The sequence below is a fragment of the Amblyomma mixtum genome, chromosome 3 (genome assembly GCF_055824585.1).
Source record: "Amblyomma mixtum isolate Tamu chromosome 3, ASM5582458v1, whole genome shotgun sequence".
NCBI lineage: Eukaryota > Metazoa > Arthropoda > Arachnida > Ixodida > Ixodidae > Amblyomma > Amblyomma mixtum.
In genome coordinates, this window is record NC_143014.1 from 331,734,552 (window position 1) to 331,758,895 (window position 24,344).

Here is a 24,344-nt window from a genome sequence, read left to right on the forward strand (position 1 = left end):
GGCTTTTGGGGTGATGTAACTTTTGCTATCGATTTTCTTTTGTTAGTTTGCTGTAAGCAAGCCTAGTTCAAGCTTCTCGTGATGCATGGTTGCCCTTTTCTGCTTCTTTCTGTATAGTGTGCTTTGACATCACAGATGCATGGGTGATCATGCTTGGTGTCATGAATTTAGTCACTGCGATGGGCAAGACACTCACCCTTATCCCTGAGATCATCAATTGGAAAACACCTCTCCTTGCAGAATAAATGCTGAAATTATTGCAAGATGCATCGTTATTTGATTGCACTGGACTAATGAAATGCTTACAAATTGATTTTGAGTTCGTTAGCCTTTTGGATGGTCTAAAAGTAGTCTCCATTGCAATTTCGTTTTCTGTTCAAGTGTAAAGGTGCAGTTATGCCAATATGTGAAAGTGTTCACATTTTGAATCATTTTACAAAGCACATAGCCTGTCTATGGAGGCCTGTATTGCTTCCCTCGCATTAGTATCGAAATATTTTTTTCAGACATGGCTGATGTCATCAAAGAATGTGACATCAGGGGCAAAACTTTTTTTTTCGTAAGAAGTAATAAGCATAGAGAGAATTCTCAAGGGAGCCTTTCTTTAAAACTTGGGAGAGATTGCCTGAAAAGCATGGTCCCAAAAAACCTTAAAAGTGTCCGTTTTTTGCAGGATGCATTGTTAGGCAAGCTGGTTCATGTTGAGTAAGGCAAGACGGGCTAAGAGTAAGGACATCCACAAGAGAGGCAACACGGGACAAGCACACTCGCTCATTTGTCCTGTTTTGTCTCTCTTCTGAGCGTCCCTTGTGCGTAACCCATCTTTCCGTACTTGTCAAATTTTTTAGCTTAGTTATGTATTAGAGCTTCTTTCCTTACCATCACCCTTGATTTTTGTCAAGCTCAAAGTGAAACGCCTTTTACCATGGACACACTGTCATCTAGTACATAGTTGTGTGTTCTTGCATTCATTTCATTCTGCAATTGAAGCAAGCTAATCTATCAGTTACTGTCATATTGCTTGCATTGTAGCACACATGCATGCCAGACTTCTGTGCTGTTTTTCTGGTTGTGATGCCTCGCCAACTAATCCTTAAGAAGTGCCACTTTTCACCAGAAATTGCTTCTGGCACTAGTGAGACTGACCCTCAAGGAGACAAGTACTTGGCTGTCTCAGATTAATTTGCTAGCCTTGCATATCACATGCAAAAGTGATAGGAGGGTGAATAGTAGTGATTTCACTCTCTGTTTTTACAGGCAGTTTTTTACTCTTGAAATGGGTTCTAGGACTCTTTCGAAAAGTGAACATTAGATGATGAGACATTCATAAACATTTGTGCTTGCAATTAAGTGCAGAGTAGAGGGGACTGTGGTTTTACCTTTAATGTTTTATGTCGATCTGGAGAGTCCCCGACGTAAACATTTGTTGTAGGCATGAGGTTTGTCATTAGAAACAAGCATAGCAAAGGAGGACACACAGTTGAACTGCTAAATGGCATTCCGTGGTAACTTTTTTTTCGTGAACATATGAATGGCAGCCAAGTTATTGTGCAACTTCAGTCATAAAGCCAGAAAGTGGCTGTGATCACTGCATTGCCATGCTTTCGTGTGCTTTCTCTCATCGCTGGGGTTTCAGCCAGGGAGCTTTCACAACTAATTGTACTTTGGTATTTCAATGTGGAGATCTGGCTTCTGCATTTTGTTGCTGTTTTTACCGAAGGCATTGTTGTAGTCGTGATTCTCTGTGACCCTCAGTTGCAGCACTGCCACCAACTGTGCCGACACTATAAAATACATACTTCTTCCCATCTGATTACTGCTAGTGCACTCAGTATCGATTGTCGGGACAAATGGCGTGGAACATTTTTTTGTGTGTGGGGTGTTTTCAGGCTAATAGCATGAAGTTATGAATGATTTGTGATTGCTTTCAGGTCTTTGATACAACTGACAGTGATGAGCCTCGAAAAATTAGGATTGGAAGAGGAAAACGTGTGAAGGTATTTATCTCGCTTATTTTTTTTTAACTGCTGCTTTCTGTGTAACATTTGAATGAATTTTATTTTTCAGCCCGTGTCACATAGTACCGTATAAATGCGCATAAGGGCCGTACTTTTTTTTCCAAATTCAAGGCCAATTTTTGGGATGCAACTCATGTGCATGCTGTGCGAAAAAAAAATAAGTAAAAACACACCAATCGGGGAATGAGTGGCATTTATTCTACGTTCAGTCATCACTTGTGGAGTCTTCGGACTCTGAGCGGGTGCTGTGCTCTGGTGCATGCTCATCCCACAAGAAGTCTTGCAGCATGTCCGTTGTCAAAGCGTAGCGGTTGTTGTGCACTTCCATCACGTAGCAAAGCAGCTGTGCCATTTCTGATGCCTTGCTGGTGTTTGGCACATGATGGCCTTAATTTTAGCTATGCTATTAATCCTGGGCTGCTGCTACCATACAGTCTTTTCCAGATTGAAGCAATTTGATGTATTCATAACTCAGTAATAAAATATGCCAGTAGATCAGCTTATCTGTAGCCTAGAAGCAAGAATGTGGTGAATGCACACTAGCAGCATGCTCGTAGTGCGCTGCTTGCAGAATGTCATGAAGGCTTGCCGGCTTCGCATGAAAGCCACAGTGAACAGAGCTTTGGAGCTAGTCACCACTCCTCATAGAACTGCTATTCTTGGTTTAAAGTTGCCGAAACGAGACAGAAGATGACAGGACGATCCGCCACTCACAACTAAATTTATTGTATGAGGCTACATGTACTATCAGGAACAAAAGTATGCAGGGCACGAGTTCTTGGAAAAGCGTTTATTGTAGCTCCACCTCGCTACCCAGTCACCTGACATTGTTACCAGAGGAAGGAGCATTGAGGCGTTTAATACCTGCATACAGTATCAGGCGACTCGGTTGCGAGGTGGAGTACAATAAAAATTTTTTCAGGAACTCCCGTTCCGCAAACTTTTGCCCTCGGTAGTACATATATAGCTTCTGCTTTTACATGTGCTGTGAATGCCCCCCCATGCATAAAAAATAATGCAATAACATAAGTATGAAAAAATTGCTCTGAACCACGTACAGTGAAATTAAAATGTTGTCTAGTGCAAAAGATGCCTTCTTGATAATACAGTAAAAGCTCGTTAATTCGAACTTCACGGGACCGGGAAAAAGTTCGAATTATCTAATGTTCAAATTATCGAATGGCCGCGAAAAAACTGACAAGAACCATTTGCATTAGGGTATATGTATTGTATTTACTCGCATAACGAACCCACTCACATAATGAACCCACTCACCCCCGATTTCTGCCTAAGAATTTGGAAAAAAAAAGTGTCAGTCGTTAACGCTTCTCTCCTTTTCTTACTGTCATGGTCCACAGCGCATTCCTTGGCGGTGCGCCAAGATGCTGCGCAGCGATAATGCCACGGTGTGTTTACTTGACGTTAACTCTAGTGCAAGGGGGGGAAGCAAACTTGGCAGAGTGCCAGCACTGGTCCGGTTCTGCAAGCCTAGTTTTCAGTACATTCGCCTTATCGTGTCATGGGCGATTGGGGTGGACAACGTCTACTGCCACTCAATCATTGGAACGCACGACAGCAGCAAACGCCTTTGCAGTGAATGATGCTGAAAGCCGGCGTCAAGATCGCGGCTTACCACATGCTTCCGTTGGTGACTGAAGGGTGGAAGGATGGACGACACTCGCAAAGAAAAAATGTTTTTCGCACGTAATTTGTGGCGCTCGTCCGAAGTCATAGCCTTTCATGGGCATTGGTTGGGGCCGCACCAACAGTACTTATTCGTACTTCCGAATTAACAGGGCTCGAATCAACGAGTATTTAGTTGCGAGTTCCGGAGGTTGAAAAGAGGGTGGGAAGCTGCCACCGCGGCTGCCAACTCCTACCCTCTGGTGCAGCCGGCCGCCGCACCGGTGATGGCGCCATTTAGGCTTTATACCCACTCTTCCACGGTTTTATCTGGTTCCATCTTCTGTGTCCGTTTAGTACGTGCGCAGCATCTAACTATGCGGAGGTGCTTCTTTTTTTTTCGGCCACGTGCTGTGTGCCAAGCTGCCCAGACGCGGCGGCACGTAGCGAAACCGACTCGCTTTCGAATTAACGGGTTTTTTTATACACTGATCTCTATGGAGCTTGGCCGGACCAAGTGGTGTTGTTTGAATTATTCGAAAATTCAAATTATCGAGGTTCAAATTAACGAGCTTTCACTGTAAAACATTTCCATCATTTCCTGGAACATCTTTTTCTTGCTTTTGTCGAGAATTCGTATACCAGTAAATAATGACTCACAGGTGCAGGATCCCCGCAGGGAGGCGTCTGCAGCATGCAGACGTTGGTGAGTGGCGACACCACGGGGTTAACCCGAGCATCCGCAGGGACATCCCCGCAGGGGGATGATGGTGAACAATGCGTCACCACGGACCCGAGCATCCGCGCTTAGCCGTGCGTGGCATCGCCGTGTCCGGGGAAAAGGGGATCCTGGTGGTTGAGCCGATGCCGAGCGTTTGGACCCTTAAGGCCCCTCGGCGGAGGCAACACACCACTTTGGCCCCAGCTTCCTGTAGACGGCACCTCCGGCCTGACCCGACCGGGGGAAATCGGCAGTCGCCTTTTCCTATCCTCCCCTCTATCTTTCACTTTCCTATCTCTTTCTTACAACTCTCCTGTCTCCTCCTCTCTTCTTCGTTTTTTCCTCTTTTTCCTGGCGGCGAGGGTTAACCGTGTGTGACCAACTACCCTGAGTTGAGTCATATTAGGTTATAGTTAAGGTGTACAGCTGGCGTGGGCAGGACTTGCTTTCAAGTTCCTGTCGCGTCCCCCTGTTGGGCTCCATGGTGGGTGGCTGGCACCATGACCGAAAAACCTCAATTTTTTATGGCTCCCCCCCTTTCAAAACTTGATCGCTCTCTCAAGAGAGGGCGGACCGAAGCAGACGACTTTTTTCAAAAAAGAAAAGTATCATTTCCAAAATTTCACGTCATCCATAGCAAAGCAGAAGAAACGCAAGCAAGGATAATATCCCCATTCCAAGTCTCAAAACGCTTGACAGATGCCTTAGGCCATGGCTACAAGGTGTCGAAAATGGCCAGTGGCGACTTACTTCTCGAACTGCGCGACAGCACACAACACTCGAAAGTTGCAACAATTGTATCCATTGGGGACATCCCTGTCTCTGTGACCCCACATCGGTCTCTGAATACTGTACGAGGCGTCATTTCTGAAATAGATTTTGTCCACCTTTCTGAAAAGGAAATGCTCGAAGGACTTACTGACCAAGAAGTTATCGATGTCCACCGGATCAAGATCCGGAAGGATGGCAAAGAAGTGGACACCAAACACCTGATCTTGACATTCAACATGAGCACATTACCCGAATCCATTGAAGTAGGCTACCTGAAAATAAATGTAAGACCGTATATTCCCAACCCACGCAGATGTTTCAACTGCCAGAGATTTGGCCACGGCTCACAGAGTTGTCGCGGCCGCAAAACTTGCGCAAAATGCTCTTCGAAGGACCACCAATCCGAAGAATGTGTTGCTAACCCACGGTGTGCAAATTGTGAAGGCGACCATGCTGCCTACTCCAGGGCTTGTCCGTCCTGGAAGAAAGAAAAAGAAATCATTACTCTCAAGACTACGCAAAACATTTCCTTCAAAGAAGCAAGAAGGCAATACTCTCAAACAAACAAATTCACCTTCACTGCAAAAACAAACTTCGCCGATGTGGTGCGTGGGCGCGGCGCACCACACCAGGCTTCGGCACCTGTCCAGGTCACACGTAGTGAGCCTGGGGCGGGGCCATCCGCGCCGTCTGGTGGAGTAGCTCACGCTACTCCGCCTACCCCAAAGGAGGGGACGCAGACCCCCGGGTCGGCGGGCCCAAAGACCTCTTCCCACAGGTCGAGGTCTAACTCAAAAATCAATGTGCCTCCTGCACGGTCGTCCAGTGCCTCCGCAGAGGCGATGGACACGACCCCGGGCAGCCCCTCACCGTCCACGTCGGATGGTCGGCGGAGCTCCCTGGATCGGTCAAAAAAAGACAGGCCCCGAGTCACGGCGCCATAAACAACTTGATCTAGCTTTTCAATCAGTACAAACATAAAACTAAGATGGCTTTCATAATACAATGGAACTGTAGAGGAATGTTGAGGAACTACAGTGATATAACACATATTCTAGGGTCAGTGATGCCTCTAGCTCTATGTCTCCAGGAGACCAATCTTGGTCCACAACATTCAAATATCTTAAAACATTATAAAACTTTTAGACGTGATCGCGAACATGCAAATAGACTGTCGGGAGGCGTCGCAATCATCACCCAAAGCGGCGTCCCGGCTCAAGAAATCAAACTGAAAACGAAACTTGAGGCGGTTGCGGTTAGCGTCATCAGCTACAAAACCATAACAATATGTTCCGTATATCTTCCCCCACACATCACATTAACATGCCAAGATCTAGAAGGCCTGATCGATGAACTGCCGGAGCCATTTCTGGTAGTCGGCGATTTTAACGCTCACTCTCCGTTTTGGGGAAGCGAACGCTGTGACTCTAGAGGACAAACAATCGAAGATTTTATACTTTCTAATAATGTCTGTCTTTTAAATACGGGAAAAGCCACATATTGCTGTCCAAGCTCAGCAAAAATGAGCTCTCTCGATTTAGCTTTCGCATCACCATTACTTTTTAACGATTTTATATGGGATGTTTTAAATGACCCCATGGGCAGCGATCACTTACCTACCATCATCAGGCTCTCATCGTCCACTCCAATCATCCCCACAAGGCCACGGCGCTGGAAAATTCAGCTCGCCGACTGGTCACTTTTTACAAAAAGTGCCACTCTGGAAAAGGAATTTTGTGACGACCTTAGCACAGATGAAATTAATGAGAAGTTTACTGAATGCATAATATCGGCCGCAACACTCGCTATACCACAAACAACAGGACTTACACAAAAGAAACACAAAGTGTGGTGGACAAAAGAATGCACATTAGCAAAAAAACAACAAAAGAAAGCCTGGAGCGCTCTGCGTCGATATCCCACTGCAGAGAACCTACTCACCTTTAAGAAGGCAAAAGCCAGAGCGCGGTATGTGCGAAGAAATGCAGAGAAAACCTCTTGGCAGAAATATGTCTCCTCAATAAATAGTTCAATAACATCAAAGAAAATGTGGGAAAAAGTGCGTAAATTTACTGGTGACCATACTCCTTTCACACTTCCTCTCTTGACAGCACCCGGGACACAAACATCTTTAGAAGAACAGGCCAACATACTGGGCGAGCATTTTGCTGAGATCTCAAGCTCATCCAACTACACAAACACCTTTCAAAAACACAAAGCAATAGCTGAGAAACAAAGATTCCCATCTGGAGCAGGTGTTCATGAGGATTATAACCAGCCTCTCACACTAGAAGAATTAAATAAGGTACTATCTTCTGGCAAAAAGACAGCACCGGGACCAGACAACGTGCATTACGCTATGCTTGCACATCTCTCCAAGGCTGCTGTAGAGGCACTGTTAAAATTCTTTAATAAAATCTGGATAACTGGCAATATACCTGACGAGTGGAAAAAAGCAGTCATAATACCTTTTCTCAAACCCGGAAAACCACCAACAAGTCCTAGCAGTTACAGACCAATAGCCCTCACCAGCTGCATTGCTAAATCTTTCGAAAGTGTAATAAACATTAGATTGACCTTCATACTTGAATCTCGGCAACTATTAGATACACACCAATGTGGGTTTAAGAAAGCATGCTCAACCACAGATCACCTTGTCCGTCTAGAAAACACCATCCGGGAGGCGTTCATCCACAAGCAGCACTGTATTGGGGTCTTCTTCGACTTGGAGAAGGCCTACGATACTACGTGGAAGTTCGGCATCCTCCGTGACCTAGCAGAGCTAGGTATCCGCGGCAGGATGTTGAACTGCTTGAACGACTTCCTGGCTAACCGCACATTCCGAGTCCGCCTAGGAGCAACTCTCTCCATGACTTTCACCCAAGAGAACGGCGTACCCCAGGGGTGCATTCTAAGCACGACACTCTTCATAGTCAAAATGAATTCCTTAGCTAAAGTAATACCCAAGTCCATAATGTATTCAGTTTATGTAGATGACCTACAAATAGCATGCACGTCCTCCAGTATATCAACCTGTGAGAGACAAATACAAATCACACTAAATAAACTAGGTTCTTGGGCAGACAGATATGGATTTAAATTTTCCCCTCAAAAAACAGTAGCTGTCCTTTTCTCGTTGCGACGAGGCCTACAGGTCGATCCCTGTCTATACCTGAATCACACTGCGCTACCAATTAAACAAGAACACAAATTTTTAGGCCTAACTTTCGACAAGAAACTCACATTTCTACCACACATTAACAACCTTAAAAAGAAAGCTTCTCAAGTCCTCAATATCTTAAAAGTGCTCTCACGGAAGCGGTGGGGGTCCGATAGAGCAAGCCTTTTACAAATATATCGCTCTCTGGTGCGCTCCAAGCTGGACTACGGGTGCATAGTATATGGTTCGGCAAGAGCATCCTACTTAAAAAGATTAGACCCCATTCATAATCTTGGTCTGCGCCTATCATCTGGAGCATACAGAACGTCACCAGTAGCCAGCCTATACGTTGAAACTAATGAGCCCGCTCTTGAGGACCGAAGAATCGCACTAACATGCACATACGTCTTAAAAATCCGTTCTCTTCCGAAACATCTCTGCCATCCGGTTGTCACCAAGTGCCCATCTAAAAGATTATTCATCAACAAACCACATTCTATCAGACCATTACTATTGCGCTTTGAAGACAAATGTGAAGAGCTAACAGTACTAGACTGCTTACCGAATATTGCACAAAGGAATGAACATTTACCACCATGGTACAGCCTGCCTTCAGTGTGTGACCTCACAATGACACATTTAGATAAAAAGCAAACGCCAAATGAGTACATATTACAGGAATTCTTTGCACTACAAGAAAAGTATGACACTTACATTGAATTTTATACCGATGGCTCAAAAACAGAAAGTCACGTTGGAAGTGCAGTAATCCAAGGAAAAAATAAACAGATAATGCGACTACCAGACTGCGCATCGGTTTTTACTGCTGAGTGTTATGCCATCTTTGTAGCTGTAGATAAAATAGTAAGAGAGAATATCAAAAATAGCATCATTTACACCGATTCCCTGAGTATGCTTAAAGCACTGCACTCCAGAAATGCAGCTGAACCTATAATAGGAAACATCATACATAACATAGTTAAAATCACAAAACAAAATCATAACATTAAATTCTGCTGGGTTCCTAGCCATGTTGGAATTGTAGGTAATGAGAAAGCAGATGTATGCGCTGCACAAGCCCGGAATGGCCAAATAAAGCAAGTGAACATACCGCACAGAGATTGTTTAAAGTTTATATACAGTAAACTCAAAAGTAAGTGGCAGGCTGCATGGCAAGAGCACGTAAACAACAAACTACATTCTGTGAAACCAATTTTAGGGGAATGGCAATCATGTAGGCATCAAGAACGCTTTACCGAAGTTATTTTATGTCGGCTCCGCATTGGACACACCCACCTCACGCACAGCTTTCTACTAACCAAACAGAACAAACCTCTTTGTAACATGTGTGGTGCTGAACTCACGGTGAACCACATTTTAATTTCATGTATCAAACTAGAAGAACTAAGAAAGAAATATTTTACATTTTACAGGGAAAGCATCCCATTACACCCCATGCTACTCTTAGGTGATCAAGCACTGGTTGACATTTCATGTATTTTTAGGTTTCTCAAGGAAGCCAACGTTTTAAACAAACTCTAAGTATTTTTAAAAAGCTTCACCATTAACAAAAACTCTAACCTTGTGTTTGGCGCAGCATAGCCTCAGTTGCTTTTGCGCCATAAAAATCAATATAACTAACTAACTAACTAACAGGTGCAGGAAGTGCATGACTTAGTGTGCTTTGACGAATGCCCATCTTGCTTTATGTTGCACTGTTTTTGTTCGGTTCTTATTTGTCTAAACAGTTTACTTGCTGGAGTTATCCTCCTGGTGATATGAGCTCTGTCCTCTCTGTGTGTCTGTGACATGGGCATTTATCTCTATTGATGCTCTCTTTGTGTTGTGTTGGCTTCTACCTAAGGATTCTTTCTGTTCACTCTTTGATGCTGCAGGGACTGGAGGAGGGCCTTCTTGGCTGCAGGAAGGATTCTCGCAAACTCCTTGTACTGCCACCCTCCTTTGGATATGGCTCAAAAGGCTTGGGGACCACAGTTCCACCAAACTCTGTTCTGGTGTACGATGTCTCAGTCATCTCCGTCAGCAGGGTGGGCCATTTTTGCCTCTGTGGTCAGTGCATGCAGTACACCACTTTGCTTGTGCTTGTTGTATTCTCAAATCCACACCAATCAAACCATTGAATGTCTCCATAGCTTACTTGGCTCTTCTGGTTGTATATACCTCTTGCTTTTGCTCCATCTGTGTTCATATAGTTTTGTAATCATTGGCTGCAGTGCATGTTCCAGCACCCCTCTGAGTTTGGAGTAGCAGTGAAAACTTATTAGGACAGTACTGTTTGCTGTGTCCAAACATAATTTTCCTAACACACTTCTTTAGAGCACAACAGATTAAAAATTCAGAGTTGTTGTAGGCCCACCAAGATGCATACAGTTAAACTTCGATAAGACGAAGTTGGAAAAGTTAGAGATTTTTAGTTACATCCAGGTTTTCGTTGCATGCAGTTTTCGCAAGAAGACCCGAAAGGGCAATGCAGAATGGAAACCAAAATAAGAAATAAATGTGGGTAAAATCACCTTGAATATGTTTACGAGAAACCCAATTATTCGATGTCTGATAGCGCATCTGCCGCAGCAGCTGCCACCGCCTCCGCCACGGCTTGCGCAATGCTGCTACGAGAGAGGGGTTGGAAGAGGCAGGGGCAGCGCGGCCGAGCTAGTGGAGAGCGTGCGCAGTGGTGTTGCTGCTGTAGACTGGCCTGCGGCCGCAGAGGCGCGGCTCCATACTCTTCTTCCTGCATGTTCCCTCTTTTTTCCTGGCCGCCGCTGTTGCCCCAGGAAACGGACTCTTCGCCTTGCGTCGCTGGTGCTCTCCGCCATCTGCACTCTGCAATCTCGAAGCGCAAGAGCTATCTGCGCCGGAATTACGCAAGCACCGCGCAGCGGCAATGGGCGCACCCTGCTCGTGCCGTTTCGGTTTTGCTATGTCCTGTCATTTTTCGCTGCTTTTGAGCATGCACTCTTGTAGTGCCACACGGTATGCCGTTCCAAAGGCGAAAGCAATGGAGATGCAGCGACGGACGCATTGTCTCAACTGCGGTCACTCGTTGCGATCGTTGACACTCCTCTCGCTTTACTTTTCAGCCAAATTTCGTAACTCAGCGCAAGCTAACAGATAGTCGTCCTAGCGAGTTCGTTACATCAAGGTCAAGTGCCGCTAGGCGTTTGTTACATGGAGGTCTCAAATGCACGCACTTCAATTGGGGTGGCATTGGGGAATTGAAAAACTTCATTATATTGAGGAATTCTCTATATGGAGGTTTGTTACATCGAGGTTTAACTGTGTTGCTTATTGCAAGACGCATATCATTGCACCAGTATGCTTGCACACGAGCATTGCCTGTCTCCTAATATCTGCAGGGCTGTGGGCGCACATCAAATGTGGCAGTGGTTATAAATTCCAAGTTCATATTTTATTTACTTTTGTGACTGCACTCGTCAAAGCTCTGGTTCATTTTGTGAATGCCCTACAACTCGTATTGCCATTGAATGCTCCACCTCTGAATGAAAGAGTTGCTGTTTCCTGCAGTGTCTTGATAGGCTGATTTTGCTTTTTGCTGACAAAGTGTACTCTTGTTAGTTCATACTCACTCATTTGGACTGACCCTTTGTTCCTGTCAGCCTTAAGTATTGGGTCTTGTCAATGTTTAATGTAATAAGGACTTTCCTTAATTCAAACTCTCCAAACTCTGATGAGCATTTTTGGTCCCCTTTGAGTTGGAAACATCAAGAGCCAGGTGTACTACAGAAGCAAAGCCGAAAGTTGGGCAAGTTGTATGACGTTCATGATGTAAAAATAGCGCAAAAGGAACATGGGGGACGGAAAGGAAACAGCGCAGACAAGCGCTGCGTCGTTTCCTTTCTGTCCCTCATGTTCCTTTTGCGCTATTTTTGCATCATGTACTACAGAGCCAGATGCTGGCTTTTTATCAGGATTATACTGGAATAAAAAATGGACCAGATGGGTTTTTGTTACACTATGTGTGATCAAACAATAAAGCACCCACAGAATGAACATCAACCAAAGCCTTCTCATAATGATGCGCAGGTGTGATCAAATTAATATGGAGCATGCTTCGGCATTTGAACTTTTCTTGCAAGTGCTGTATATACAGTAGAATCTTGATGTTATAAATCTCACGAGGTTGTGAAAAATATTCGTATCATCCAGAATCCATAAGCATGGGAAATACATTAAAGGGACACTGAGGAGAAATTGAAGTTGGCTTGTATCGACAGAATACCAGCTCCTGATTACAAAAGCGCCACTCATACTGACAACAAAGCTTTTGTAACGTAGAAAAGAGCAAGAACCAAAATACAGGTATCGCCGCCACAGGCCAAACTCGCAAGTACAAGCGTGATGACGTCATAGGACAAAACAGTGTTGCTAGAACCAACACTAGGACACGAGAAGCCACGAATCACTGAGGCGCAGCCAATGCATGCGCAAATCTTCTTGACGTCGCCAGATGGCGCCACATACCCGGCAGCTACGCGTGCCCCTGCCGCATCGGGACCAATCAGTGCCTGCTCGCCGGCGGTAGGCGGGCTCCCGGTATTCTGTTAACGGTAACAAGGTACACGGTATGCTAAAGGTGTCTATTTGCGAGAACTTCGTTGACGACTTCGAGAACGGGGTCATCGTAACGCTGACAAAACGCTGATGCAAACGTAAACGAAGCGACGGTAGTAATGACCGAAATAGCCGATGGATGCCTTCAACGTGCGGCCGGTGGTAGCTTTCTTTTCGGCTGCTGCTAGGCCGCACTGCTGGCCGTCAGAAATCACGGAGTCTGCGTTACGTCATGTGTACGTCATGTTTCACGTCACTTAGTCCTGTGTCCTCATAGGAGAATTCCAAGTTTGAATCAGAGCGGCGGGGAAAACTTTTTCAACTTCGAATCCAAATTTCTTAGAAATAAATGCATCTTTCGCTGCCGGCCAAGTGGAAACAAAGCCATGAAATGCCGAACTATCGGATTTTGCTTTAAAAAAAATATTTATAGAGGTCTCCTCACTGTCCCTTTAACGCAGATCTTTTCACGGCCGACTAGATTTATTTATGGCTGCACATGACTGCTTAGTACTCGCAGTGCGTACCGCACCACTGGCGCTCACAGATTCAGAGGTGTGAGAGGCCACAGTGAATGCTCGCTGGTGTGATTGCAGAAACTCATTCCTATCATCGATATTGCACAGGAGGACTTTTGGAACATTTGGAATTCTGCCCATTGCACACAGTGCATTTTGATCAGGGAATCTTGCACATTAGTGTCACCTATGATCTTATCATGAAGATTGCACGCTATAAAACATGATGGTTTCTTGGGGTTATATGTGAGCACATGAGTGGCATTTGCTAGCATATTTACCAGACACCTCCTAATTTTCGCCGCTTGATTAGTTTGATCGCCAAAGCATGCTCAGTGTTGTTTTGGTTGCGACTGTACTATTGTGCGCAGTATGACTTGCAACACACACTCAGGTGGTACGAGCTGATGACACGAAGCACTGCGAGTTGGGTGCTACTGCAAAGTTCTGCATATGGCTGCCGAGCAGCATGCCCAGTACTGTGCAGCGCAGCGTATTCATTTTCTATCAAACACAAACCAGAGTGTTGCAGGTAATTCTGACCATGACTGTACATTGATAGTACACATTGAAAGTTGGCGACTCTTTTTAGTGCCCACCACAGTGGATGAGAGGTTGATATTTTGCTACTGCACACAGTGCCACATGTATGGTACTTAGCCATGGCAGCCACATTTGAATGGAGGCAAAACACAAACACCAATGCGTATATGAACATTTTAGAGCATATTGGACTACTGCAGGTGCTCAAAATTTACCTTGAGTGTTTGTATGACATCCTTCCTAGCCCGTGTGCAACCTTGAGATGCAGAATTTAGCAGAGTTTGACCATCTCTAACATTGCTGCGACTCAACCTGATGGCATGGCATCATTGTTGGTGAGGAAATAGCACTGTTATCACTGACATGGCTCACTTGCTGTGGCCCTTTTTGAATTGCTTCATCAATGTTGGCATACTCTGCAGTTCTCTGGAAGGGACTAGAAAATGCCTTCGAAGACTGCTGGTAATTGTGTCCTTGTTTTATTCAAATACAGCCCAAGTCGGGAGCCAAGGACAGCACCCCACGATCTTCCACTCCTGTCTCTGTTGCAGCTGTGGACACTGACAAAAGAGAAGCAAGGAGCTCTTCACATGGGTTAGCTGTGCATATATTTCGTACTTAATCATATATGTACTTAAGGGGACACTCTTTCGTTCAGTTGTGGCAACCTGTGACCCTTCCTATGCATCATACAGATAGCGTAGTTGGTGCTGTGGTGAGGGACAAACTCATCCACCCACACCGGCTCGGCCATTTCATCCTCTGTGGTCTGGATGACTGAAAACCTGACGTTGTGGCAGAGGTTGTCTCCTGTGTGCAACTTACACTGGAGTGGCCAGCAGGCTAGTTCTGTGAGGTAGTTCATTGACTTTACCTTGAGATCCTGAAGTGTAATGACCTGCGAAAAACAAAGGAAGGAAGGGTAGTTGAACACAGGCACTGACCAGCCACTGAAGTTTTATTTGAAAACAATGAAATATAGGCATGTAACAGTGTTTTCTGACAAAAAGCTACAACAACCACTAGATAAGTAGCAATGTCAAATTAAAATATAAAAATGGACAAACTGGCTTTACCTCTGCAGATGAGCACAGTGTTGTTCTTTCATGGGCATTTTTGTTTGCCAAGTCCTGAAAATAATTAGCATTATTGACCCTGCTATTAAAAGTTGAAAATGTTAAAACTGTGCTTACCCTTGGTACATTTTGTGATGTGATAAAGTGCCGTATAAACGCGTGTAAGGGCTGCACTTGTTTTCCAGATTTGAGGGCCAATTTTCAAAGTGCAGCCCATACACAGATATTTTTTTTTTTTTCAAATATTTTCTTCGAGAATATTTTCTTCGGGGAAACAGGATGCGGCCCTTACATATGTTGATACGGCAGTTGACTGTGCATTTTTGCCTGAAGCACTTACCTATTGTCGGATACAAGTTAAGTGTGCAGTGAAGCTCCGCCCACATTCAGCCTCAGCAGACAGAACTCCTCCACGACAAAAAACTAGTCTGCTAGTTAAACATTTCTTGTTACCTAAACAAGAAGCTTATCATGAGAAAAAGATTGAGCTCTAGAATTTTGGTACGTAGATTATTTGATATAGTCGGACTTTAAAAAGCTGATTTCGATTGCTTTTGTGATTGGCCAGCGGAGTAACACAAGATGCTGCAGACTGCGGCCCATTGTTAGCAACTGCTGTTTTTTCACGTTGCATCCTACTATAGGTTATTTTTTTTCTCTGTTTACATTGCCACATTATCCGTGCACAAGCTATTTAAAAGCTGCATGCATCACAACAATGCAAGGCTGAGAACACAAAACATGGTACCAGTGCCAACACTTACGGGAACGGGCTGGAGACGAGCTTTAGTCTGAAGACACCACAAACACTGTCTAGCTTGTCTTCACTCCTTGTCTGTTAGTATGGTGCCATGATTTGTTAAGCTGAAAGGAACAGAGTAGCCCAGCTGTTCACACTGTGTGGTGCTGAGCATCTCTCTCAGGCCAGACATCTCCTCCTTATCTCTTAGCATGGGTGCATGTGACTGTTCTACCCTGTAATTTTTATTATTGTGTGAAATGTTTTGCCCGTGCCATGTGAGTGTGGCTTTAGATTCTACCACACTTATTGTGAAGGCCTGTTCACAGCCCTCACCATTGAGAATATTGAAATAAACGAGTGAACTGGATATTTAAGTTGTACATTTGAATTGACACACACCATCTGTTAGGGGAGGCTTAAGGGGTGGGGGGGTCATTTGGGGGATTAGGCATGTGAGAATAGTGGCTTATATGGTTTGAAGCGAATTCAAGGCGAATAGTAGTTTTCTTAGAATAATTTTGAAGCAAATATTTCGGATACTTCTGGTGCACAAGAAAGATTGAACGGCAGAATAGGCATTTTCAAAACCATGTATTTTTCGAATGCACAAGGCCATTACACGAAAAAGAGCATATGCATTGCAGCTTTGCCGCACTCATTGAAGCCATGTCGACTTTCTGTAAAAATGGCCTCGCCAATTCAGGGTAACCAATCGACACGTGGTGCTGACGTATCTGTGGGGTGTGAAACCTATAACTGGGGCCTCCAACTGCAGCTCTTAAGTGTGATTGCATTGTTGTGCAGCTGTTGCTTCATAAGTGGCTTGACTCCATCACACCTGCGAGTCGTATGCACTGTGCGCCCACTGCCACCTCGCGTCAGGCGTGGGAAAGTGGCACCCATCTCCATGTGTCTCGTGTTAGCTCCTCTTCGCGCTCACGGCTTCGCGCTTGTTTAGCAAATTCCATGCGGAGAAGAGCGGCTGCAGCAGGTACAGCCAGCTCAGACTCGTTCTGTGGAAATGAAGGGAGCTGTGCATCCTCCGATTGAACAGATTTAGCATAGCGCTATCTACTTCCATGGTGAGCCACAGCGCATGTGCAGATTGCCCTGAGGACACCAGAAGGTGCCAGGCGGCAGCTAGCTATTTGCACGCCTGCCTTGTCTCAAGCAATCAGCGCATGCACACTACTGACGGCTCGCGGAAGCGCATCGCACTTTGCTCTGGTTGGGGCACGGGTGCACCGTGGATAGTGCAGCCGCAGACATCCGGCAGGTAGAGGTCTGGGCGCTGCACTTCCGCATTGGCACTGGCATACCAGCACCAGCAAACCAGCACTGCACATGCGCAAGAGCTGAGGCATGCGGTGCAGAGCCGGGGCTTTGCTCGCTCACACATCTCAATGCCATCCCGGATGAGATATGCTGAGCTGAAACTACACGAAGTAAGAGTTCGAAAAACATTATTCGCTCGAGACAAACACTTTGAAATTTCGAAGACCATACAATTAAATTGAATACCAGATACCTTACCATTCAACCAAATATTTGAAATTATCAAATATTTGCACGTGCCTAAAGGTGGTCAGTGCGAGGAGCACTGCACGGGCAAGTCTTGGTTTGCCTGTGCCAGTGGCAGTTGAAAAACTGGCGCAGTAGAGGGGCATGCTAAATTCACTGTTGGATGATGGCTGCATGCTCCAGGTGGCCAGTCCATGGCATGTGCCCACTGTGCTATGCAGCAGACAAGGGAAATGTTTCCCATGATACTTCAATCTCTGCATGCAGCTCTCCCCCCGTTGTTGAAGGGACTGAGGACAACTGAGGACACTGAGGACAACTCCGTCAGAATTTTTTTTCCTTTTAAACATCGATATTAGCAGGGTTCATGCGGGTCCTTGAAAACCTTGGAAACACTTGAATTTGGAAGAAGTGTTTTCAAGGGCCTTGAGAGTCCAGGAATTTTTGTGGGGTCCTTGAAAACCCTTGAATTCTGGTGTGGTGAGGGAGGTGGCCGTAGAAAAACGCCAGTATCCTTTACATTTTCTTTTTTCACAAACTATCTTGTGGGAAATGACTGCACCAGAACTCCACCTCTGTAGCTTTGATCGCCGTCCCTGTGGCAAGAGCTCTACATAAATGCAGACGAAGCCCCACTGTCTCCGCCCGACGCCGCACATGGCTCCCGTCACCCTGTAACCTGCCCCAAGAGCAAGGTTTGGGTGCGAAGCGATAAGAGACAGTGCTAACGCGGTTTGGGCATGGAACCTGGCGTGCCGTAAGCGTAGGGAGTCAATGCAGTTGCGCGACGCAAGGAGTTCACCGGCACACAGCAAGCATGCGTGCGTTGCTCCTCTAACGCAACGTAGTGTTCCTGTATATGCTCCCGCAGAGAGCATATACAGGAACACTAACGCAACGCAGGATTCACCTAAAGCCATTCTGTAAAATTTTCTGTCCACCATAAAAAAGCGAAGTTATTGGGGCTTCAGCGTCGCCCGCAGCTGTGCCGTCATGCAGGAAATTTTCCTTCATGCAGGCAACAGGGATCGAGCACCGCTTGGCCCGCTGTACATACATAAAGTTCGCATCAGAAAAGTTGAAACAGCTTTGTTATTAGAATGATTTCGAGCAAATACTGAGCATGCTGGCTCAGGTGCCACTGTTTTCGAAATGATGCCGTGCGCAGGCACGTCTGGCGACGGACTACGCTGCTGCTTGGCTGCTGTAGTCGTTCCTAGGCCTAGCCTGTCTCACACCAAAACCGCAGCCAATGGTGCGTCTAAAGTGGCCAGAGCTGAATGAAATGTCTGCTTTTGGTGTGGCTAGATGTCAGATCCATCAGCTTATAATAAAATAAAGATGTGGTCAAGTTCACGACGCTTTCAACAGCGAAGCTTGCAGACGCAGGAGAGATGTGAGGTGCAGCTGCGGGTAGAAACGACAGAAATTTGTTGGTATCGCAGTTGCCGCTCTTACTAGCAACTCTTTGCTGGCAAACGGCCCCCAAGAGGTTTATTTCTGACGTTAAAAGTCTGTTGTGTAATAAATGCTAGATACGTGAGATGTAAGAAATGTTTCTTTAATAAAATGCTGTGTTGCTAAGTCCTTGAAAGAAAAAGTCGGGGGTCCTTGGAAGTCCTTGAAAATCCTTGAATTTCATGGCTGAAAACCAGCATGAACCCTGGGCTGTTTGTGGCTATTTTTTGTCTGTCCGGCAATAAAAGGCTCATTTATTGCTTAGAAATTTGGATTTGGGTTAAGGAGACCGAGAAGGACTCCTTAATAACTATTTGCAGATGAATAGCAGTGTAACCTAGCCTAGTGGATCTGCTCTCAAAAAGCCGTCTTGATGCACCACAGTAGCCCAGCATCGGGGATCTGCGCTCTAGAAATTGTCTTGACACACCGCAGTTTTCTTGTAGAGACTGCTGGCAATGGCGACAATGCTTTTCCTTTTTTTGACATTTTCTAGCTTGCAAAAGTTCTGTTCTCAGTGAAAGTAGCACCTTTGTCATTAGAATACTGTAACATGTTGTTACCTGCCAACTTCAGTTTGTCCTCAGTGTCCCTTTAAGGCCACAATGCTGTGCCATTTACATTGCAGTTTGTTCTGGTCATTAATCTCATTTCTTCAACTGGTTTTTGGTGCTGCTGCCTTCTTTTGGCTGCTTTTAGTGCTGCCACACCTCATTCCAGTTCAGCACTGTGTGCCTATTTGGAGTCATAGCACCCAAAGGAATGGGCTGAGTATGTGCAGCTGCAATGTTTTGTTGCTGTGCACGTGTTAACAGTTCAGATCCCCAATTATTGCATTTACATTTGTATTGAAGGAGCCGCCGTAGGGGCTCGGTGCTTATGGTGCTCGGCTGCTGACCCAAAAGAGGCAGGTTCGATCCTGGCCATGGCAGTTTCATTTCAATGGAGACAAAACACTCGAGACCCATGTACTGTGTGTTCTCAGTGCCCACTAAAGAACCCCAGATGGTTGAAATTATCCTGAGCCCTCCACTAAGGTGTCCCTTAAAGCCTGAGTCACTTTGGGATGTTAAACCACATAAACCATTAACCGTTTGTATTGGAGGTAAGTGTCAAGCAGCCATGTGGTACAACTGGGAACTGTTCATTGAAAATTCTGAGTTAAAAGACTGCTTCTGTGGCTTTGATCGTTACTTAGCATTGAATTTTGATACAAAGCCCGTGTAATGCGTGTTTTGAGAAAATTCTAGAGCCTCACCCATCCAGTGGCATCAACAGTTGGGTGTTTAATTTGAATTAAGTGGAAAAAAAGAATAGCACTAATGCAGTGTTCATTAAAAGAGTGCTCCTCTTCTCTGTTCATTTTGATTCACTATGTCAGTCTTCTGCAACGCCTGAAATGACATGAACAACCACTCGATTGATGCCTTCCTCCCTGCCCGCTTTTCTTTCTTTTAATGCAAGTGTGTTAAGGGTCGTGTGTCGCAGGAAAGCCAGTGTCATTGGCATCAGCGTCATTCGCCGTGAGAGAAAAATCGCGATGGAAGTGGAGAATACGATTAAAAGAAAATTGGGTTAACTTGGGTTTGGGTGGGAATCGAACCCAGGACCTTCATATTGCAAGGCGGGCACGCTACCCATAGGCCATGAAGTCTCGTTGGTTCTACCTAAATAAAGGTGGAACTGGTGAATGCTATGGTCTTTGACTTCGTGTCTTAGAGACCTGTACTGATAAGTACATGAGTAATTATGAGCATGAGGCAATGTGAACGGGACCCGATAATGTCATGACGTTCTACTTTTAAAGGTGAAGCTTATCCACCACTTTAGGGGACAGTAAGGAGTCATGGGAGGCTTTGCTATGCAGCCAGGGCCTGGATGAGGGTTTGATTATTGCTGTGCCAGTGCTGACTGGAAGGGAGAACAGTTCATTTACAGGCTTCCTTCCTTTCCTCCAAGCAGCAGTGCAGACGAACCAGCCCGGTCACGAGCACCTTCTGCACCCCCAGACTGGCCCCCCCACCTCCCCGCAGCAACCGCCCACTGCACCATCTCCAGCTCCAGGGGGCGAGTGGTGGTGGCGAGGGCGACAAGGCACGACTGCTCTCCCGCATGGCAAAGATAGGCGCCTAGATGCTGCCCATGCCCAGAGCTGTGCCTGCGCAGCCTAGCAGTGACTCGGAAGTCGAGGTAACAGACCTGTTGTGGAAAAGTGCGAGCCAGACTGTTCGACGCAGCTGTGCAGTGCAGTTTCGCTTTACAGCTAACTTCTTTTTTGTGTATGTGTATAATGGTGGTTGCCACTGGCACTGAGTAAGAGACCTTGACATCTCTTGCAGTTCATTCATCATTCTTGTAAGTGCTAAGCAAACTCTGGGTTTGTGCCATTGTGACACATGCTACCAACAGGAAAGGTGTGCAAGACATGCTGCTTGTGACCAAAACATTTGCATCACTGCTTTGTTTGCCAGCTTGAGGCTCAGTGTGCAGCTGTGCATCCTTTTGCATGTTCAGACCTGCTCTCTGAATTTTGTTGCAGGATTGTGGAACTGAAATGTTAAACGACAAAAGCCTGCTGCCGGCTTGGAGTGTCTTGTTGTGTGAGGTTGTAATTGTACTGCTTCCGCTGAACAGATCACGATGTTGTGAATATAAGTTTCATTGAAGAGTTGATTAAAGCACTATTTAGGTAACAGTAAATGATTTAATGCTACATACATGCAGTAAAATCTCATTCAGTCAGTCACTGGGACCGAGAAAAATGTATGAATTCGACAGGATTTAACCGAGCACAGCAAAAAAAACGGGATCCCAGTCAAAAAATTCAGTCATGGGAACACACTACCTATATTGGACTAACTTTGCGATTACTGTACACAGTGCAATCCACTTATAACGATATTGAGAAAACTGGAAAATCCGTTCATTATAACCAGTTATCGTTTATCTCGACTGGCAAAAAAAAAAAAAGCAAAAAGGACACATCCATGCATTCCATTAGCCACTGCCATGTGGTGTCTTGGCGCTCTGCCAAGTTCGCTGAGTATTAGGGCTGGGGCACTTCACATATCAAGCATCAGCTTTGCTCTGTTGTGCCACTTTGTGGCTCCAAGGGACGGCCACTTCACCGGTTTGTCACGAAACTGGGATCGGGGATTGCCGTGTACCACCCCAGGTCTTCGAATTAACTGGGCTGGTGCAGACTGCCACTTCGAATTATTTGGCAAAATTTGCATTAGAAATTACGGTATCATAGAAATCCTTCAAATGATCTGCATTGAGAATTAACTGAGTTCGAATTATCGAGGTTTTACTGTAAGTGCTCACGTAGTATGTCTTCATTTGCAAGTTCATTGGCAACTTCCTTTGTTGCTGTTGTATTCTCCCTCTTCTAATTGCCACTACCCCTCTGCCTAAGAGCACCATTAACCTAGGTAGCAACACACTGGGCGGCCAGGGATGGTCAAGTGGAGAGGGCCATAAGTGTCTTGGTTAAAGTGACTGTGTAATAACTGGCCGGAACTTGAGGCGCAATTCTCAGAGACAGCATCATCCCATGTACACAAGTTTTGTGTGCAACATACGGTCTGAGGTTCGCCTTACCAAAAGAGGTAAAAATCAGCTTTCATTTGAGTTGTATCCTGAGAGGTTTTCATTCGAAATGTGGACAGCTGTGCAAGGCCACTGTAGCTAACAGTAAATCTACCCTTGCCATGGTTCTTGGCTTCCAGGATGAGCGGCTGCCGTCAGTTCAGCAGGTTCCCGTGGCAGTGCCTTTGCCACAGCCTGCTATGAGGGAGGGCTCCCCCAAGCCAGTAATGAAGCCACGGAGCTTTTCACAGCAGTCGTCTGGAGACGCTGTTTTGCAGCCCACTCCAATGCAGCCTGCACTGCAGCCCATGGTCATCGCTTACACCCCAGGTCAGCACAGGTGCCCTGAAAAGAATTGGTAAACAGCAGCATTCCAAAGACAAAGCTACCAGCACACTAACTTTGTTAAACTGACATACTAATTCAGTTGCAAGACAAAGGCTGTGTCATTGTGACTCATCCTCACCGCCTTCAATGGCTTGTAGAACACTGCACTGCAGTCCCCAGTCAAACCCTGGGATGACAGTGTGCAGCCAGGGTGCATTGTGCACCGCTGACAGTGTCATTCAAGGCTGTGTTCGTAAACAGAAGTGAGCATTTGAAGATGGCAAGTGATATTTGTGAATGCTTCTGTGGTGCTTTGCATTGGTATAACCTTTTTGATTCCAAAAACAGAATAGCACATTGTGGACAGCTCGCTGGTGCATTCATTTGCTGTGTCGAACCCAGTGCTCTCTAGGATGGTATTGAGCGGGTGGCATGTAATAAGCGTAGCAAGGAACCTAACCTAAAAAAAAAAGGGGAGGGGGGGGACAGGGGATCATACAATGTCATGTTGCAAACCTTTATTACCAGTATTGGTTGTAGATTTCACTTTTACGTTGGTTGCCTTCCCATTCAATCCTGGAGTTTGATTTTGCTGTCGCTTGTTTGTTCCGCTGTTACATTGGGTCCTGGAGTGTGGAGGTGCACTTCTGTCAGTGGGTGGTCCAGGGAGGCACGTTCAGGGCCCTGAGGGTGCTCTGAAGGTGCCTCAGTCTGATTTTATCAGTTCCAATCCACTTTGGGGCAATGGAGGATGGAGGTTTCGGACACACACAAACCACAGTTTTTTCGCTGAAAGAGGACTGCACTTCTTGCACAGTGAATTGCACTGAAAACATTGGCGCTGAATACACTGAACCGTCTTGATGGTTGACCCATTGTATGGGTCAGTAGCTTTGCCATTCGGCTGCTGATCCCAAGGTTGCAGGGTCGAATCCCTGTTGCGGTGGCGACATTTCGATGGAGGAGAAGTGTAAAAGTGTCTGTGTGCTGTGCGATGTCAGCACACATGAAAGAACCCCAGGTTGTCTAAAACAATGGAGCCTTCCACTACGTCGTCCATTGTAGCTCATGTGTTGCTTCAGGGCATTAAACCCTGCATGCCACCACCACAGTCTTGGTGGTTTGGTCTAGCACATGTTGGGGCTTGGAAATAGAAAGATCGGAGAGTTCATTTGCACCTGCACTTGCTCATCTCTCCTTGCATTGGGTAGCACTAGGCCAGCCTGATCTCTGTGGCCACAAATTAAATCGGGCTATTGACCCTTAATATTTTTCACAAAATCGCATGTTATGTATGTGATGCTGTGCCTACTACAAACGTTACTGTATATTGCCGTGCATAAGTCAGTGCTGAAAGGGTGTTGACTTCAAACATATGTCGATGCCCCCCTCGCCCTGGCTAACCAGAGGAGAATGTATCAATGTCGGCAGCATGCTCTGTTGTGTGGTTTGGCTTCGTGGCATGAGCACAGCTCAAAGCAACAGATGTGTAACGACATATTCGCAAGATCAGCAGTTGGAGGCAAATGAAGAAAATGGAGATCAAAAGCAAGGGAACGCCACATCTTTCACACTCGCGCAAGGCCTGGCTGGCCAGCCTGGTAAGCCGAACTGATGAGTGTCCTGTAAACTCAGAATCTGCCACGATGCACACTCCAGAGGTTTCAGGAAGTTTGCCAGCT

The 24,344-nt window shown here is 45.7% G+C and overlaps 1 pseudogene across 1 annotated transcript in view; it reads left to right on the top strand.

Moving 5' to 3' along the window:
- The window catches only part of LOC149355957 (FK506-binding protein 15-like), a 57,657-nt pseudogene that overhangs the window by 13,514 nt on the left and 19,799 nt on the right, over nt 1-24,344 (top strand). Inside the window, exons 3-7 of the transcript XR_016289356.1 lie at nt 1,932-1,997; nt 10,189-10,341; nt 14,441-14,541; nt 20,707-20,934; nt 22,476-22,665. The product of XR_016289356.1 is annotated as an FK506-binding protein 15-like (transcript). The remainder of the gene's footprint in view (nt 1-1,931; nt 1,998-10,188; nt 10,342-14,440; nt 14,542-20,706; nt 20,935-22,475; nt 22,666-24,344) is intronic.